A 20,909-nucleotide genomic window follows, 5' to 3' on the forward strand; every position below is an offset into this window, starting at 1 on the left:
CTCATTATGATGATAACAGCTTTCACTTGGACTTACAAGAGCCCGTTGTGCTTGATACAGTGTTGGACTCACCACTTAGACCACCAGTGGAAGAGAGTTCATCATTTGCAGTAGTAGTCCAATGGACAATTGAGGTCTTGGAATTGCAGCTGCCTTCATTTGAGATCATGATTAACATTCTTATGAAGGTTTTGCAGACTGTGCCAGCCACATCTGAGCTCTTGTTTCTCTTTAATGAGGTCCTTACTGATACCTTGATGGGCACTTTGTCAAAACACTGTTCTAGCGTACTTGTGACTTGGCAGGTGACCAGGTGTCACAGACCAGCACCTGGAAACCACGATTTTCCGACTAAACACCCTACCCCAGAGGGCCTGGTGGTTCAAGTATCACCCAGAAAGATGAACCCCAATTAATTTTCCACAACTCGTCTAGATAGGGAGTCCTAGAGGATTGAGGCATTTAGAAAATAAATGTTCTCCAAGAGGACTGAGGTGTTTGGAAAACAAATGCTCTTCGCTAGCCTGGCATTGACATCGGTAGGTGCTATCTGTTTGTTGGGTCGCTACGTGTATGCCCTCTGGGACATGGCTAGCGAGATTTTGACAGAAGTCCAGGAAGACCTTAAGGCCTCTCATGCCCAAATAATTTATGACCGTCAAGAAGCAGCCAAATACGTGACTCATGCTACAGTTGATAAATGGTTGCCTGGTATTGGACCTGGCCCTTTTAAAGGGTCATTCCCCAAACTTTTTGCCTTTTCCTCCTTATTTTCCTGACCCTTTTTGGTTGACTTTATGACTCTGGGCACTTTGCCACTGCTAATCAGTGCTAAAGTGCATGTGTGCTCCCTTGTAAACTTGGTATGATTGGCTTATACTTTATTGGCATATTTAATTTATCTATAAGTCCCTTGTAAAGTGGTATCTCTATACCCAGGGCCTGTAAATTAAATGCTACTAGTGGGCTTGTTGCGCTGCGTGTGCCACCCACTGAAGTTGCCTTTCAAACCTGCCTTAGGCCTGCTAGCACAGGGCCTGTGTGCGCAATTTTCTGCCACAGGGATCTGGCATCTAAATTTATTTGCCAGGCCCAGAACTCCCCTTTTACTACATGTAAATCACCCCTAAGGTAGGCCCTAGCCAGCCCAATGGGGGGGGTGCTACGTATGTAAAAGGCAGGACATGTGCCTAGTAGCGTGGCCTGTCCTGGTAGTAACAAACAGCCTATTTGGTTTCTTAATGCTGTGAGTGCTGCCTTCTCATAAAATTGCAGTGGAAATGCAATCCTTTGAGAAGGGGGTATTGTCTGATTTACGAGGGGTAGCGTGGGCATGTTTGATATGGTTGTAATGGTAGCGAGAAATTGTGCTTGCTGATGTAGGTGGATTTGTTATTATCATTATAGAAATGCCACTACTAGAAAGTGAGCATTTCTCTGTTTTGCAGCTTGACTCCAATCCACGTCTGGGCAGAGTGACAGCTGGGCTTTGTGCATACTTTTCAGACAGCCTGTACACAGGGAGGGTGGAGGTGTCACAGAGGTGCATCTGCATACTGAATAGTCTTCCTGGGCTGAGAGAAGGGAGAGGTGGGGCACACCTGCATTTGTAAAGGCTGTGCTCTGGCCTCACACAATAGGGTAGTTTACCCCCAACTGATGTTTGGAGCCCGTGCTGGCGTAGAGAGAGAGGGGGCACTCCCAGAACCAGTTTTAACTGGCTGGAACCTCCTCTCCCCTCTCTTTGTGAAACACACTGTAAACTGAGTATAAGTACAGGGGATTTTCCCCCACAATTTAGACATTCTTGGGACATCTTCAGGACACAGAACGTTATTGAATGGACTCACCAGGACCCACCTTGGACTGCTGCTGTTGTGCTGACCTGTGACCTGCTAGGTCACTAGGAGGAACTGCCACCATCTGCATCCCTGGTGCTGGCCTGTTGTTTGGGCCTGCTAGCTCTGTGCTCCCCCACCCTTCTGTCTCCAGGGGCAGGGTGCTGTGGCCCCTGACCCCTGCAACTATTGCCAGCATGAGGTGCGCTCCCTGGCATACTTTAGCGCCTGGAGGGCGCTTGTTTCGGCTTCCAGCACGAGGGGTACATCTTTGCATCATTTAAGCTCCCATAAGCACCTTGCCGAGTTCCAAGGAAAAACGCTCCTGAAGAAGTGCTTTCTGGGGCCCTGCTAGGGAGAGTCACCGTCGCAGCCCGGATTACTCAAGCGCCAGTGCGCGTGCGTCCCAGGAGGAGCCCCACCAGGGGAAACAGAGGGGTGGATTCCATCCCCCTCCCCCTGGTGTAAACGGCCCCTGTTTTTGCTCATAGGAGCGCCGGGGTCCCCACATACCGATCTTCAGGGCACTAGGAAGTGCCTCTACCTTGTAATACAGGTATTTAAAAAGGACTCACAAAGTTCTCATGTTCCTAGTATGGACAGTATGTTAACCTGCCTAGTTCTATGATGTTGCATATATGTTAGCTAATGTTTCTTTTATGAACATAACAGGCTAATATGATTTTATGACTTGCCATATGTTCTCTAAGGTTTCTTTTATGGATATTTATGATGTGTTTATGACAAGTGCATTTCTTTCTTTAATGTGATTCCTGACTACTGCTTATGTTGCAGAATTCTCAGTACTAATGTGTTCTTGTGTGCCTACTGCTTATTCTTGCAGAGTATTAGTAACCTGTGTAACGTTCTAACAACTGCTAAGGTAGCGGGGTAATTACTGGCATGTAATGTTTGGTCTAATTATGTTTTGTGCAATACAGTTTATTTTTACATAACTTAGTGTTGTGTTCCTTTCTGGTGTATATATTGCGCCACATGTGTTGTGTGTGTTGTGCAAACGCTTTACATATTGCCTCCGGGTTAAGCCTGACTGTTTGTGCCAAACTACCAAGGGGATGCGCAGGGGTTATCTTTGACGTGTACCTCCCTTGCCCTGACTAGAGTGGGTGGATTCTGCCGGCTTATGTGCATACCTTAGCCAACCAGAAACCCCATTTCCAACACCTGGGTAGCAGCGGTTGGCAACAGTGTTGTGCTTCAACACTTTGCATGCATGCACTCCACAGCATTTTCTAGAGCAGCACATGCGCCTCTCAAGGATATGCCCCTTGATGGCTCATGTCTTTTTGGTGAAAAAGCTGATTTTTGTCTGACGTTTTACAATGACAGGAGAGCCTTGATGCACTCCATTGGTCACTTGACTACTGCCAAGCAGTTCCAACATTACTTCAGAAAATTTTGAGGCTACTCAAGGGGGCTGCCGTATAGATGGCAACAGTCGCCCCAAGAAGCAGAAGCAGTCACCCCAGTCCTTTTGAAGCTGGGGTTGTGGGTCTGGCCGGCAATGAGCATGCCAACAAGAGCACCAGTCCCTCCCGTTCCCAGTGCCTAATTTGTGCTGGTAGTTTCCAGTTCTAGACACCATCACTTATTTTTGAGGGCCGGCACCTATTTTTCTGCCTCAAGCATTTTCTGTAAGCAAAAGACAAATATGGGAAAGATGAAGGAAGAGAAAAACAAAAAAGTGTCACAAAAGGAGAAAGTGTAAAGCTGCAAGAGTGAGCTAAAGGAGCAGGGAGTGGCTGTACATGAATTAAAGAAGCCGGAAATGGCTTCAGGATCACTCTGCCTCAGAGTTCTGTGCTTGCACATTTAATTACAGTAGCCACGTGTTTCAGAGAAGAGCTTTGGGCACCAGAACTTTTTTATTTACAAATTATGCACTGCCCATTCCCCTTCCCCCCTGGCAACAACTACTAAGCTCCTTTAGTTTGCTATTAGTGGCACACACCCATCTCAATGAGGGCCATTGTTTATCTGTTCTTCCAAGTCTGCCAAATTTTCCTTCCACAGCTGGCTGACTAACACAGGAGCATTTCTCCATTGTGTCATAGAAGGTCCGAGTGTTGTTCTCCAAAACTTCTATTTCATTGTGCTGAGGGCCTTTGAACTCTGAATGCCTTCCTGCAGAAGGACAAATTCAAAATGTTTACACTGTCCCATATTCTATCTGCTCTGGACTGGGATGACTAGAAGGAGTCCTATGACCTTTAGGGTGCATATTTTCATGTACCCATCATGCAGTCCTAGAGACATTACCCTCAGTGCAAGGTTGATCAGGAGTATTTCCAATTTGCCATAATCACCCTTTAAGTGTTCACAAAAGTGCTAACGGTGGTCACAGCACACTTTCCGAGGTTGGGGGTACCCGTTTTTTCCCTGCCTCAACAACTGGCTGTTAAAGGTGGACTCACCACTGTCAGTCATGTACCTCCTCCAGAGGACTGTAAACCTCTTGACATCACTGGGGTTCATGATCCAAAGTCCCACCTCACTCCTTTGCAGAGGCTACCATTCATTGGAGCTTTCCAAGATATAGTACAGTTAATGGCCATCCCTCTCCCGCAATGAGTTCTGGACAATTTGGGCTGTGAGTGATCTCAATGTTTCAGACTCAGTCCTGGGACTCAGTGAGAGCAGCTGTGAGGCTTCTTGAACTCTAAAACTCCAGCATGACCATGAGGGCTGCTTGACCATGAGGGCTCTACAATGAAAAATGTAGTTCCAGTGAACTTAGCACTGCAGACATCTATTGGATGTAATGCAAATTACAGAAGCCATGGCTCACAGTTTTGCAGTGGTGGCTGCTCGAACACAGTTGGTGCAGCATCCGGGCTCCCCACACAGAGCTGATGGTGGGGGCAGACTTGTCACTGATGGATTGAAGAAGCCAAAGGACTCTGGTCTCCAGTCAAAACCCAGCTCGATATCAGTGTGTCAGATTTGCAGTCCATTCATCTGGCTATGGAGTCAGGGTTAGGCTTGTTCAGGTTCTTCTAGACAACACCACCTCCATGTGGTGTCAAGCACTAACATGTTGGAGACACAATACTGACCTAAGTTGCTTGTTCCCAACTCCACCTAGATGTTGCGTGCCTTCCACTTACTTGTATGTGATTGTCACCGGTACATTCGGCGGAAAAGGGATGGATATGAGAGAGAAACACAGACGTCGCCCGGCAGGATCAGGATGGCTAGCAGTGGTCTACGAAGAGCAGATATCTTCTATGATGAATTAAACATTTAGTCAAATAACACTTTCATGTAACCAATATACTAAAACTACTCTTCACCAGTTCTTGCAAACTAGATGTTCCTGTCAGGGTCTCCTTTCCCGCTTTTGATGGCTCTTCCCTCTCTCTAGAGATCTTCAAGAAATAGTATGGAACCTGCAACCAGATACAATGTTTAACCTTTTATACTATCTACATGTATTCCACTAAAGCTCACTTTCGTATGTAATTGGTGTCATCAGTGTTATATCACAGTGACTATTGAACATGGAAATAACAGACCTTTGATTCACGTTTTGGAACTAGCGTGTGCCAAGCACTGAGTGTTCTTTATCATAGACAATGATTGGTATCCCAAACTTCTACATAAAACGTAACTGTAATAAACATGTTTATAGTACATTGTTAAAATAACAATTGTCCAACACGCTTTGAAATTTGCACTGTCATTGCAATGAGCATTATTATTCAGCAGACAGCAAGTATTCAAGTAACCAAGGACACTGATCACATGCCCTTCTAGTGCTCGTTGCCCGTCTGAACATCCTACAATCAACTATGAAAGGTTTCCGGTAAGAAGCCTTCCAAGCATGTGCAGTGCTTTAATGCCTTTTATGATGCTAATATTTTTGGCCTCTTCTTTTTGAGAATCAGCATCTGTGATGCTAGACTGTGGAATAGACGATCCAGGAACAAGTGCGGAGGAGCAGAGAATCCCACTCTGCATCTGAATACCTCTGACAGCAAGCAATCACCTCAAGACTGGTGTGGCTTTAAATACCTGCTGCACCTGGCCACACCCCAGTCTGAGTCACCTGGCCACACCCAGTCTGAGTCATAAGGCTGCTGTATCTGGCCACACCCAGTCTGACTCATGAGGATTCCACAAGCTCAGGCAACAAGTTGGCATGTGCCCCAGATTCCTACCCAAGTTCTTAAACAATCACTGGCTGAAGTAAACTTTTCTCCAAGGTAACAACAATCATTGGCCCATGCAAGGGCGGGTGATTTGCTTAGGAGGCACACTTTACTAAACGCCAGATGTGGGTTCTGAAGCATATTCAGGTTTGCAGACCCAACATGTGGTACTGTAACAAGGAGGGTAAAGTGGGGTTCTTGGTCTTCTGCCAGGAGACTGTCTGCCTCTGGAGTTGGTTGAAGGATCGGGACAATGGCACCTGGCAGATCAGAAGTGGTGCCTACATGCCTAACTGGTGCAGGGCATCTTCTGATAGTGGTGGGACTGCGGCTAGATCTTTTCTTTACAGTCAAGAACGTGCAATGTCAATGTATTTGCATATTTGAATTTCTGCAAGAATGCTCAAAAAGGGATGCATTCAGGCTTGAATGGAGCACGTTGCTCCTGTACTTGTATCTGCCGCTGATTCTCCTTCCTTGGAAAAGATCGGAAGCAACTGGGCCCAACTAATCCCGTAACTCTGTATTGGGCCAACAGGGTGTGGTTACCGGAACTTTTGGGCATGACTATCTGCTCTCTGGTCAGGGTTTTGCTCCCAACCTGTGCAATATACAGGTCTTGAGACCTAGTGTGGTAGCCTCAAGATAGTTTTGCCTTTCATCCACCAAGGCCTTGCAGTGGCCAGTATCTAAGGTTATTTGTTGACCCTTTCTGACATTTTTACGGCTGCCAGATCAACCGTCATTGTTTAAATCATGTGTTGTAATGAGGTTTATAAAAGGTTTGACACAAGTTTGCTCACAAAAGGTTTGTGATGCCATAGTTGAACCTTAATTTGCTCTTAACCTTTCTCTTTGAGTTGATGCACAGCTGCTTACTGCATCTCTTGACATTGACGACTATCTTCCTAATTGCATTTACTTCAGCTCATTATCCGATTGAGCTTCAGGCACTGTCTATAATGTTCCCTACACTACAGTTTCCAGTCAAATGTATGATGAAAACTCAGGCAACCGTCTTGCCTAAAGTTGTGATTTCTTTTCACGTTGGACATCCTATCACCCTGCTTGCTTTCTTTGCTCCTCCACCCCTCAAAAGAAGAGATTCGATCAGCTGGACCCCTGAAGAGCTGTAAGCTTTCATATTCATTGTACCAATTAACATTGTGTCCATGAAACGCTTTTGGTGGGGGTTATCTGAGACAAAGAAAAAAAAGGCTATGCTTGAAAAGGACCCTGTCAAGTTTGAAAATTATCTGTATTAAGTTCTGCAATGCACTGGCCAAGAAGCAGCTGCTGGGAGGTCTGAGAGTCCATTCCACTAGGTCTAAGGCTGCTACCACTGTGTTGGAATGCTGAGTGCCTAGTGCTTGATTTGTAAAAAAATAAATAATTATAATAATAAAATAAGTGCCAGGGGTCTTGTTAGGAGGATGCTGAGGCTTGTACCACCCATTGCCCCTGCCAATACTGCCAGTGTCAGGACCAACACAACTACTAACCGTCACACTCCTACAAGTGTGACAGTTCTGATTATTCCATGCCCCCAAAGCTATAAGAATGGCTTGGCTGGCAGGTATTAGTTATTTTTAATGTATATGGAATTGAGAAACAACTGTTTTTGTGCTCATCTATAAATTAGATAAACAGTGCCACCTTGTGACAAACTTTAGTAAGTGCTAGTGTTGGCAATTAAGTGTTGGGGCAGAGCACTGGGATTCACTGGCTCAAATTAAGCACTGAGAATGCATGTTCTTGACATCTACCTGTCTGTGTCCTGGGCATCACTGCATACATTCACAAAGTTCTACCGTTTTGACACCCATATCCAGTTGGAAGGACATTTTGCCTTATTGGTTTTGCAAGACTTTTCAGTCTAAGTCCATGCCACAGACTCTCCACCTGCTTTGGTATATATTTGGTGGTGATAAATCTGCAGTTAGAAGTATCCATCAGGTGGATACTCTAACCGCAGGTTAGATAGAGATTCTAAAAGCCACTCCTCATTTTTGAACACCTGCATGGTGAAGAATATTTTGAGTTGAAGAGAAGTGACAGAAGGAGGTAGATGGACCAGCTTTCTGATGGACCCTTGTCAAGAGTGTGGAAGACCCACTCTGTACTTTGATCCTGCACTCTGTCTCCAGAGCTTGGGACACTAGCTTCTCAGCACGGTCTCGGGTCAGTACAGGATGGAATTTCTGTAGGAATTGAAAGAAGACTGTCCCCTGGACTTCCATGGAATCATCTTAGATGTTGATGCCTTTTGAGGTTGGTACCACAGGCTCCTGCTCGTACCCTATAAGCAGCTGAAGTGATTAGGAAATACTCATGTGCTTGGGGAGTGCATGTCGAAGAATGGTCTGCCTTGAGAATCTTGGGTGCTGGTGCAAGAAGACTACAGCTAAGAAGACTAGTAAGAACTAGACAGGAGGACAGATCCAGGCTGTTGAAGCCAACTTCAGAGATCCAGGCTGTTGAAGCCAACTTCTGCTAAGAAGAAAGAAGTGGCAGTGCCAAGGATTGAAAGGCATAAACAAACAACATCAAAGTCCTGGGGCCCTGAGACCCTGCAAGAACATTTCTGTTGGCTGAAATGTGTCACCAGGAACCAAACAAAGAATCCCTCATGTTTGTTGGCCGATCTGCTGAACTTATCAGTAGATTCAACAGCTATTTGTGTGCAGCCCTGAATGAAGGACTGATGTAGACATCCTGAGAACTGGAGCAATGAAGGAATAAGCAAATCTAAACCAGAATTTTGCAGACATCCTTGCCCGTGTGCAGTGAGGGCCACCTGATGGACCTAAGACATAAGCCCTCATTAAGTTAATTTACTTTTGTTTTTGTACTGGGTGGAGGGAATCGTCAGGTCTTCTCAACTTCTGGAGTGCCTGGGACTGTCCTGTGTGGCCCTGCAAGGAAGTGGAAATCACCCAGCCCAATGGATGCTACTGTGTTGTCTACTCTCTCTTTGAACAGGTGGCTTTGTAGTTCCCTCCTATATATATTAATTAGGTTCCTTCTTGAAGTTTATTCACAAATTATTTCATTTAATCTTTTTTAGCTTGCTGCTGTCCCTTGTCCAGCCTGTAGCATTAGCCACTAATCTATGATTTCTCATTATCTTGGTTATTGTTTGCACGTATCTCTACTCATTTTACATAATTAGATCCTTCAAACTGTGGTACCACTGTATGCTCACAAAATACCTTTTTATTAGCAACTTGCTGGATTACAAGGCCATCAAAGTATGTACTGGTGATAGTGAGCTTCAATTGAGGGTTCAAGATCTTAAATTGTTCTCACACTTTTAATGATCCTCAATTCTTACTTCCGGTTATCTGCTGCTTGGGCTGTTAGATACCAGGTGACAGAGCCCGACTGGCCGTAGCGGGCATCGGAGTTTTCCTGGGAAGCTGCAGGTCTATGAGCAGGTTTTGTTGCTGGGGGCCAGTTTTGCAATGGTGCTGCAGCCCTGCACAATGATCGCTCTCACATCGCATGCTTGGGAAGCAGGCAGCACAACTCTGCAGTCTTTTAAAATCCTTTTTTTCTTTTTGTTCTGTTTTCAAAGCGTAGTCATGTGATAATGGCTGACATGTATCGGCTGGAGCCTTCTACTGGACCAATTTATCTATTTATTGATTGATTGATTTATTTTGGTGTATTGGAAGGCATTGATTGTCATCTTGCCCTACCTTCTATGCTCTAAGCAGAATTAGGGACAAAAGAGCAAGGCCTAACTTTAGAATATGGAATCAGGGAGTCGCTGAGAGTTCAATAGGTGTTCAAACACAGATGTCTTACAATCTCCGATCACAACCCTGTTTATGTCCAATCATAAACTTTATTCATATATTTGTGGAGTATGGCATCAAATCTTCTAACAGGGCTACATCCTATTTTCCCACCCCTCTCACTGTAGATTACTATATTCATTGCTTCATTTGTAAATGAAACCGTGCCGGTGTCCAAAGCTCTCCTCTGAAACAAGCGACTGCTGCAATCAAATGTGCGAGCACTGAATACTGAGGCAGCATACTCCTAAAGCCATCTTGGGCCTCTTTATTCCATTTGTAGTCACTCCCTGTCCCTTCAGATCACTCTTTCAGCTTTCTGCTTTCTCCCTTTGTGACGCTTTTATGTTTTTCTCTTCCTCCTTCTTTCCCATATTTGTCTTTTGCTCACAGTAAATGCTTGAGGCAGAAAAATAAGTGCTGACCCTCAAAAATAAATGCTGGTGCCCCGCACCGGAAACCACCGGCTCTAATTAAGCACTGACTATATTCAGATACAAACCCTAGGCCTTCCTTAACAGAATAAGCAAAGTTAAGAATCTATGGCCCTCATTACAACCCTGGCGATCTGTGGTAAAGCGGTGGTAAAACTGCCAACAGGCCGGCGACAAAAAAAAATTGAATTATGACCATGGTGAAAACCGCCAACATAGACAGCCACTTTAACACTCCGATTGCCACGGCGGTACAAACAAACAGCATGGCTGTCACCGCCAACAGACGGAAGACAATGTACCGCCCACACTATTATGACAGGTCAATCATCCACCTTTTCCAGGGCGGATTCAACACGAACAAAAACACGGCAGAAACAGGACTTGGAAGGGAAAACACTCACCTCTACACACCCCACGAGGAACCAGGATGCCACAGAGCCTGAACTCCAAATCCTCCATGTGATAGTCTTCCTGCTCCTCTACCAGGAGCACGAACGACGGTGGCGTCGACCACGGTGAGTACTGCACCTCCAACACAGGGGAGGGGGGAGGGAAAAGAGAGTGACACGCACACTCAACACGCAACACCCCCACCCCCACCCCCACCCACAACAACATACACACAAATACATGCTGCAACATTACATTTACACCCCCCAAACCCCTCCTGGAAGAACGCAATGACAAAAGGAAATTATTGTAACCATTGTAATCAAGAATAATCCATTAGTCGCAAATGTATATACACTATAAACAATTATGTACACCAAGAATTCAAGTCCAGGTACTGCACCTATATAGTCTGTGGACCACTGGGCTCAAAATGCATGGGCGAGGCCCACACTCGATACCCAATCGAAACGGAGAGAACACTGCAGGGGCATCAGATCGAAATAAAACCAGCACCTCAGGGGGAAGGGAAGGGGAGGCACCTCAGCCAGATGAGTGCACGAAACCAGCTCCACGAGGGGGCTCCATGCCCATTGATGTATCCTGGGGAGTGCAAAGCCACAGTCTCTCAAGTCTCTCCAGTGGGTGGTTTGCCCACTGCTTTATCCTGGGGAGTGCAAAGCCACAGTCTCTCAAGTCTCTCCAGTGGGTGGTTTGCCCACTGCTTTATCCTGGGGAGTGCAAAGCCACAGTCTCTCAAGTGGGTAACAGTCTCCACTGGTTCTGGAGGGGGCTTTGTGCCCAGAGTGCTTCATCTTGCCAAGGACTGGGGTAGTGGATGTCTTTCTCCACTGGTTCTGGAGGGGGCTTTGTGCCCAGAGTGCTTCATCCTGCCAAGGACAGAGGTAGTGGATGTCTTTCTCCACTGGTTCTGGAGGGGGCTTTGTGCCCAGAGTGCTTCATCCTGCCAAGGACTGAGGTAGTGGATGTGACACTCCACTGACGGTGGTGCAACATGAAGCTGCCCAGGCCCCTGGAACTGACCACCAGCCTCGTACGAATGACCACTGGGGATGGCAGCCATGTCTGCGGTGGTGCCACTGGCTCAGGAGTCGCAGGGCCTCTGGTGGTGCTGGCGGCGGGGTCAGTAGCAGCGGTGCTTGCGGTGGTCATTGTGGCGGCGGTGCTGGTGACGGCCTCACTGACTGCGGTGCAGGTGGCTGGCTCATTGACTGCGGTGCAGGTGGCTGGCTCACTGACTGCGGTGCAGGTGGCTGGCTCACTGACTGCTGTGCTGGTGGCAGGCTCACTGACCACGGTGCTGGCGGCGGTGTCAGTAGCGGCGGTGCTGGTGCCGGGCTCACTGACTGGGGTGCTGGCGGTGGTGTCAGAAGCGGCGGTGCTGGTGGCGGGCTCACTGACTACGGTGCTGCTGAAGGGCACAGTGTCTGCGGTGCTGGTGAAGGGCTCAGTATCTAGGGTGCTGGTGGTGGTGTCCGTGGTGGCGGTGCATGTGGCGGTGCCGGTGCCGGTCTTGTCCGCTATGCAGGTTGGCGGTGACGTTGACTTGCCTTTCATTTTCAGGCCCTTGCCCACCTTGGATGTTGGCGCAGCTGTCTTGCCACTTCCAACAATTGTTTTGCCTGAGCCCTTGGTGGCAGGTGTTTTGGCCTTCTCCCTCCGGGATGTGGGCAACTTTTTCTGTTTTTGAGGTGGGGGAATGTCCTTGGCCTCGCTCCTTGGGACACTGGCAGCCCTGTTGCTTGGCACACTACAAAATCCGGGTATTGCTGACACCACTGTGCCCGGTGATGTGGTGGCTGAGGTGCTGGGTTGGGACCTGGAAAGGCTGGCCCTAGGGGACGGACGGGGTGGGGGAGGTGTAGGGAAGAGGTCAACATTTGATAGGAAAAGCTTTTTAGACACACTGGGAAGGGTAGATGGAGGGGGTTTGGGAGTGGAGGAAGAGGTAGTGGTTGTAGGAGGTGTTAGTTTGCTGACTTTGGGTGAAGGTGCATGGGCTGGAGGCTGTCGTGAGGTGGATGGCTGTTGGGTGGGTGTATGACTGCGTTTGTGTACTTTGGGAGGAGGGCTCACAGACACACTGGGATAGGACACAGGGTATTTGTGAATGGTAGTGGGGGTGGTGAGTGCACGTGAGCGGTGTGTGGTGATGGGTGTGCTGGTGATGGAGGTAGTGGCTGAAGATGTAGTGCATGCAGGTGTGAGTGGAGACGTGAAAGGGAGGGAGAAGGGAGACGTGGAGTAGGGGGACACAGTGGAGGCAGTGGATGTTGGTATGTGTGCATGGGTATGATGCTTGTGTGAGTGCCTGTCGGATGTGTGGTGCTTATGTTTGCCGGATCACCCTTGTGCGTTGAGGTGTGTGCATGCTGGTCTGATGGTGTGCTTGGGATAGGCTGAGGTACTGGGGATTGGGTCTGGGTGGAGGAAGTTGGAGGGGGGAGGCTGGACACAGGGACAATGGCTTCCATCAGTGCAGAGGCCAGAGCGTGAAAAGCTTGCTGTTGGGCTGTCTGGCCAGAATGAATGCCCTCCAGGTATGCATTTGCCTGTTGCAACTGCCTCTCTACACCCTGGATGGCATTTAGAATGGTAGACTGCCCAACAGTGAGGGATCTCAGGAGGTCAATGGCCTCCTCACTGAGGGCAGCAGGGCTGGCTGGGGCAGGGGCTGAGGTGCATGGGGCGAAGGAGATGCCCACCCTCCTGGGTGAGCGGCCACAGGACACACTCTGAGGGGCTGCTGGGAGGGCGGTGCTGGTAGGGGGGGTGGCGGCTGTAACTGTAGATGCGGTGGGCACAGAGGGGCCAGCCACCGCAAGGGAGCTCCCATCAGAGGAGGAGTCAGTGTCGCTGGTCTCTGCTCCTGTCCCAGCCGTGGAGGTCCCCTCGCCCTCTGTCCCACTGGGGACTTCAGACTCCGTTGTCTCGCCCTCCAGGGCCATGTGGGATGCAGCTCCCTCCACCTGATGATGCTGATGCACACAAGAACAGGGAGACCACAAAAAGGGGGGGGGAGAAAGAAGAAAGACATGTTCAGTGCATGCAATACCGCTACCGTTGGCGGACAGTACAGACACAGCAGCCCTCTGCACTACGCCATGCACTTACAGTTCCCTAATAAATCACAGGGACATGGGGTACATGGCCTATGCCGATTGTTGCACGCATGGAGGTCATAGGAGCCTGACTAGGTGTAGACGGCTCTTACCACTGGTGGGGTTGGGATGCCACTTAGCCTGCCTCACAAAGGGTCCTTGCCTACAAGGCTCGCCCTAGCCTAGGGGAACCCACTGCCCACTGCCCACCTCCCCCACCCAGACACCTCCGATGCGCACAGAGTCAGATGGATGTGACGGTACTCACCCCCTTGTGGCTGCTGTGATGCCCTCAAGCACCCATCCAACTCCGGATACGCCACCACCAGGATCCAGAACATCAGGGGGGTCACGGTGCGATGGGCACCCCTCCCATCCCCAGCTGGGCCTCCACCATCTTCTTGCTCCAGCGGCGAATGTCCTCCCATCTTTTACAGCAGTGGGTGCTCTGTCTGTGGTGGACCCCCAGAGTCTGGAGATCCTTGGCGAGGGCACGCCAAATATCCTTCTTCTGGTGGGCGCTGACCTACAGGAATAGTACAGGGGAAAAGGAAAAACTTTAACCGTCCGGACCGTCAAAGTCATTGTCCCACATTCCCACCCCTGCCCTGATGCACATACACTCACCATCCAATCATGCAGGCCACATCCCCCGTATGTTCCATCCACACCACTCCAAACAGGCATTGCCCATACAGCATACTCACAGTGTACTCACCTGTTTGTCTGGAGGACCGTAGAGTAGCGTGTACTGGGGGGAGGACCCCATCCACTAGTTTATCCAACTCCTCCAATGTGAAGGCAGGGGCCCTTTCCCCAGACACATGAGCCATTGTCGCTTCCAGACTGAGGTCACAGCAGCACTTGCAGTGTAGGTCCTCTCCTGTCGAAGATCAGGTATCAAGTGAGTGAACAGAAAGAAAATGGCAGTCACGTCCGCGGCGGTGCGTACCGTCACCATCGGCCTACATCGTTATTGGCTCCTGGGACCCACAGGGCCCAATGTTATCCAATGCAGGATTGCGCTGCGGTCTTCGACCGCCTACCGCAACAGTGTACAACGCCAGCGCAGTCACCTCATATCCCCTTGTCCCACATTACAGCCGCCATTTCAGGGGGCCACATGGCATTACTTTTAAATGCATCACACATATCTAGGCCTTGCATACACACAAAGACAGGCACATAGCAGATTGACGAATGTGTGCAATAAAATTGGTTTTTTACTACCTCAGTGTTGGCTGACTCGGTGCTCGCTGTTCTCATCATAGGGCACGTCTGCTGGGGCAGGTGAGGAGATGGCGGCATCCTCCGGTGTACAGACCGCTGGTGGACCTGTCGACAATGGAAGAGAGACATGTAATAGTCACCTACAGACTTGATCATGCCACAGTCCAGGAACTGTGTGCCCAGTTGGAGCCAGACCTGATGTCAGCTATCCACCATCCCACAGGAATCCCCCCTCTCGTGCAGGTCCTGTCAGTACTCCATTTCCTGGCAAGTGGGTCTTTTCAAACAACAGTTGCCATTGCATCAGGGATGTCCCAGCATATGTTCTCAAACGTGCTCTCCAGAGTGTTGTCTGCCCTGCTGAAACACATGTGCAGCTACATCGTGTTCCCTCAGGTGGAGGATTTGCCTACAGTGAAAGGTGACTTCTATGCTCTGGGACATATCCCCAACATCATAGGTGCCATTGATGGGACACATGTGGCCTTGGGTCCCCCCCACCTGCAGGAGTGAACAGGTGTACAGAAACCGGAAGAGCTAGGATTCAATGAATGTGCAGATGGTGTGTTTGGCCGACCAGTACATCTCCCATGTGAACGCCAAATTTCCTGGCTCAGTGCATGACGCTTACATTCTGAGGAATAGCAGCATCCCTTATGTGATGGGGCAAGTCCAGAGGCACCGTGTGTGGCTAATAGGTGAGGACAAGGACCCTATACCCTGTGAATAGTTGTCTGGGTCTGGGGTTGTCCCTAAGGGTTAGTGTGTGTCTAACAGTTGTCTCTCGACATTTGCAGGTGACTCTGGTTACCCAAACCTGTCATGGCTACTGACCCCAGTGAGAAATCCCAGGACAAGGGCAGAGGAACGCTACAACGAGGCACATGGGCGAACTAAGTAAGTGATAGAAAGGACCTTCGGCCTCCTGAAGGCCAGGTTCCGGTGCCTCCATATGACAGGCGGTTCTCTGTACTACTCACCAAAGAAGGTGTGCCAGATCATCATGGCCTGCTGTATGCTGCACAACTTGGCCTTGCGACAACAGGTGCCTTTTCTGTAGGAGGATGGTCCAGAAGGAGGTCTTGTGGCAGCTGTGGAGCCTGTGGACAGTGAAGAAGAGAAGGCAGAAGAAGAGGATATCGACAACAGAAACAACGTGATCCAGCAATACTTCCAGTGAGACACAGGTAAGAAGACATCACTGCCTCCTACATCTGATAAAATTGTTAGACCTATCATATGTCTGTCACTTTCACCCAGTGTATGGACTCTGACCTGTCACTTTGCCTTTCCATTTCAAAGATGTGGGTCCCACTGTGTGACCTCTGCTATGTTACCTCATGGATTAGAGCTGTGTAACATAGTTATGTTGACAATACAATGGACATTGCTATTTTCCTCAGTTATTGCAAATACACAATTGTGAAAGCACAGACTGACTTCAGCTTGTTTTGTGATTCAAGGGTGTTTATTTAAGTGCAAAATAGTGGAGGGGGTTGTAAAATGGTCAGGGGTGATGGTGGACGAATGTCCATGGAAGAGTCCAGTTATTTGTCTCAAAGGTGCATTGTCCAAAGGGGCATAGGAAGTGGAGCTAGGAGTTTAAGGATGCTAGGCAGTTTAAGGATGGACAGAGTGACAAAGTGGGACAGAAGGATGACATTCAGGGTGGCCTCATTTCTTGGCGGGGGTCTTGGCATTGTTCTCTGTCTTTGTCCTGGATCTCAGGGACCATTTGCGGGGTGGTTCTCCATCTGCTGGGGGTAGGGTGCTGGTGTCGTGGTCCTGTGGTGGTGCCTCCTGTCCACTAGCGCCGGCGGAGGTGGTGGGCAGTTCATCGTCCAGGCTAGTGTCAGGGGGCCCTTATTGTGCCACAGTGTCCCTCCTGGTGTTCACAAGGTCCTTCAGCACCCCTACAATGGTGACCAGGGTGGTGTTGATGGACTTGAGTTCCTCCCTGAACCCCAAATACTGTTCCTCCTGCAGCCGCTGGGTCTCCTGAAAGTTGGCCAGTACTGTTGCCATCGTCTCCTGGGAATGATAGTAGGCTCCTATGATGTTGGAGAGGACCTCGTGGAGAGTGGGTTCCCTTGGCCTGTCCTCCCCCTGTCACACAGCAGACCTCCCAGTTCCCCGGTTTTCATGTGCCTCTGTCCCCTGAACCGTGTGCCCACTGCCACTGCCCCCAGGTCCCTGCTGTTCTTGGGTTGCTAAGTTTGCCTGGGTTCCCTGTAGTGGTGGACACACTGCTGCTTGACATGTCCTGGGGACAGAGGATTGTGCCCGGTGGGTGCTGTGCTGGTGTTTCCTGAGGGGGGAGGCTCTGTGGTGGCTTGTGACTGTGTCAGGGGAACTGACTGTCCCGAGGTCCCAGATGGGCCGGGCTGGTCATCTAGATCCAGTTGGACAGAGCTGCTGTCATCACTGTGGGGCTCTTCAGTGGGGGGTGTGGACATGTCTGAACCTCCTGTCCGGTGACGTTGGGTAAAGGTCCTGCACGGGTGTAAAGGCATGATTATTGCATCTGTGTGCCATTGTGTGCAATGGGTGGATGACCCTGTACCCAGTCTTACATTCTTGGGCAGGACCTTGTGTGATAATTGTTTTGGGGTCTGTGTGGGTATCTGTAGTGGACATGCTTTGGTGATGGGTGTCCATGCTTTGTTGTTGCATGTAGGGCTTGGTGTTGGGATAGGTGGTTTGTGATAGTGGGACATATGTGAGGTGTTGGAGTGATGGGGGTGAGTGTGAGGGTGGGGGTATGTGATAGCATGCAGGTAGGGTGGGGGATATGGTAGTTAAGATTTAACTTACGAGAGTCCATTCCTCCAGCTACTCCTGCGAGGCCCTCAGGATGCAGTATAGCCAAGACCTGCTCCTCCCATGTTGTTAGTTGTGGGGGATGAGGTGGGGGTCCGCCGCCAGTCCTCTGAACTGAAATCTTGTGTCTTGAGACCACGGAACGCACCTTTCCCCCATAGGTCATTCCACCTCTTCCTGGTGTCATCCCTAGTTCTTGGATGCTGTCCCATTGCGTTGACCCTGTCCACGATTCTGCACCATAGCTCCATCTTCCTAGCTCCCAATAGCTGTGGCTCTACCCGGATGATTTCCTCCATCATGACCCTGAGCTCCTCCTCAGAAAACCTGGGGTGTCTTTGCGGTGCCATGGGGTGGTGAGGGTGATGTGTGAGGTGGTGTGTGTTGTGATGTGTGAGGGGATGTGTATGTGTGTGTTGTGTGAGGTGCGCGGTGTTGAGTGCCTGTGGATGCTAGTTTGTTGATGGCGGTGTCTTTCTCTGGCCTTCTGTCGCAATTCTGGTCGTAAGGGTTTGTGGGTGGGTGTTTTATATTGTATTGGGTGTGTGGGAATGGTGTGTGTATGTGTATCAGGTGTGTGTATTTCAAATTGTCCAATGTGGTTGTGTTTTGTAAATGTGTGTGTATTTTGAGCGCAGTGGTGTGTACCGCCAATGGAATACCGTGGTTGAAAGACCGCCGCATGGATTCGTGGGTCGTGATAGTGTGGGCGTATTCCTGTTGGCGTGACTGTGTCAGTTTTGTTATTGACAGTTTATCACTGGCCTTTGGTGTGGTGGACTTGTGTGGGTGTCTGGATTTTAGCAGATTCCGATCTGTGAGTCGTAATAGCTGTAGGAGAATTCCGCGGCAGCAGCGGAGTGTTGGCGGTCTTCTGCACGGTGGTAAGCGGCATTTACCGCCAATGTTGTAATGAGGGCCTATATGTCTTCCTCTTTTTCAGGCCCAGGGGAGGTGACATTGTTAAATCACCCTGCCCATTTCTTTGTTGGCAACCGAGATAAAATCACGTAGCATTAAAGTGTACATGCTTTAAGGATTTATGCATCGCTGCCAGGCTCCTAAGTATTTGCCCAAGTTAAACACCTATTGTTTTTCGTAACTTTCTATTCCGCAACCCTGACTCGGGTTTGTATTCGCTGTTCATGCTAACACATGGTACATTGTTAGAAATGGGGTCTTTGGTTGGCAGTCCGGTTACCCCCTTTCCAAGCAAGGACCCTCAAACTAGTCAGGGTAAGTCACACACAATCCAAATTGTCCTGTGCCCACCTTCTCGTAGCTTGGTACTGAGCAGTCAGGCTTAACGTGGAAGGCAATGTGTAAATTATTTGTGCAATAAATCATGCAATAACATAGTAGAACAGCACAAAAATACACCACACAGTGTTTAGAAAAATATATAATACTTATCTGATAAGATGCAGGTCAAAATTATTAAAATGCTATACGTATATTTGGAAGTATCACTGTAAAAATGTCTTTAGTCTCCTAAAAGCAACAAATGTCTCTTGCAAGCACAAAATACCTGGTTTGCGTTCAAAACCTCCGCAAGGAACAGCAGAGGAGGAGATGCGTAGAAAACAAGGAGGTGTTTGATTTCTCGGGCCGCATGCGACGATGAGTTGTTTATTTTTCACGCAGGGAAGGTGCTCGGTCTTGGATCCTCTTCGAGTTGCGGGGTTTTCGGACGCCCCGGGGACAATGCCTTGAAATCCAGCACTGACAGGACAAAGTTACAGGGTCTGCGTCAATCCGGTGGGCGTTGCTTGGAAATTTCTACCGCATGGCAGGCGCTGTGTCGATTCCTCTCCGGAAGTCAGCCTGCGTCGTTCCAGCTCGGCTGTGCATCGATCCAGTGGCCCGTGCGTCGAATTCCCAGTCAGTATGCGTAGTCGGGCTGCGTTGTTCCAGTTCGGCGTGCAGTGAATTTTTCACCGCGATGCAGGCTGTGCGCCGTTTCTGGCAGGCTGTGCGTCGATTTTCGTTACACAAGGAGTTCTTGCAGAGATGAAGTCTTTTAGGTTCTGAGACTTCAGGGAACAGGAGTCAAGGCCTATCCAAGCCCTTGGAGAGCACTTCTCAGCACAGCCAGAGAGCAGCAAAACAGCAGGGCAACAGGATGGCATCAGTCCTTCACAGAAAGCAGTCAGGTGAGTCCTTTGGGCAGCCAGGCAGTTCTTCTTGGCAGGTTGAAGGTTCTGGTTCAGGTTCTCTTGTCCAGGAAGCGTCTGAGTTGGTAGGGGCAGAGGCCCAGTTTCAATACCCAAATGTGCCTTTGAAGTGGGGAGACTTCAAAGAGTGGCTTAGAAGTGCACAAAGTTCCCTTTCAGTTCAATCCTGTCTCCCAGGGTCCCAGTAGGGGGTGTGACAGTCCTTTGTGTGAGGGCAGGCTACTATCCTTCAACATGTAAGTGTCAGGGTTTCCATCCTCCCAGCTCAGGAAGACCCATTCAAAATACAAATGTCTGCAAGTGAGACTGCGCATCCTGTGTTTGGGGTTTGTCTGAGTGAATGCACAAGGGGCGAATTTAGGAGTTTTACACTATCAGGACATGTAAACTACACAGGTACATGTCCTGCCTTTTGTCTACATAGCACCCTGTCCCATGGGTTACCTAGGGCTTACCTTAGGGGTGACTTATATGTAGATAAAGGGTATTTGTAGGCTTGGCAAGTACTTTTAAATGCCAACTTGAATTGGCAGTGAAACTGCACACACAGGCCTTGCAGTGGAAGGCATGGGACATAGTTAAGGGCTACTTAAGTGGGCGGCACAATCAGAGCTACAGGGCCCACTAGTAGCATTTAATCTACAGGCCCTGGGAACATATAGTGCACTTTACTAGGGACTTACATGTAAATTAAATAATCCAATTGGGTATGATCCAATGTCATCATGTTTAAAGGGAAAGAGCATATGCACTTTAGCACTGCTAAGCAGGGGTAAAGTACGCAGAGTCTAAAAACCAGCAAAAACAGTATGCAAAAAGTGGAGGGGGGCAGGCAAAAAGTTAGGGGTGACCACCCTAAGGCTGTCAGGTCTAACATGCATCATTCCTAGTTTCCTGATTCCAGGATGGGAAACAAAATGTTTTAC

General features: G+C 49.0%; 1 protein-coding gene across 1 annotated transcript in view; it reads left to right on the forward strand.

Moving 5' to 3' along the window:
• C4_2H1orf141 (chromosome 4_2 C1orf141 homolog) overlaps positions 1-20,909 on the forward strand; it is a 171,705-nt gene that overhangs the window by 143,735 nt on the left and 7,061 nt on the right. The gene's annotated exons all lie outside the window — the stretch shown is intronic.

Source organism: Pleurodeles waltl, chromosome 4_2 (genome assembly GCF_031143425.1).
Source record: "Pleurodeles waltl isolate 20211129_DDA chromosome 4_2, aPleWal1.hap1.20221129, whole genome shotgun sequence".
NCBI lineage: Eukaryota > Metazoa > Chordata > Amphibia > Caudata > Salamandridae > Pleurodeles > Pleurodeles waltl.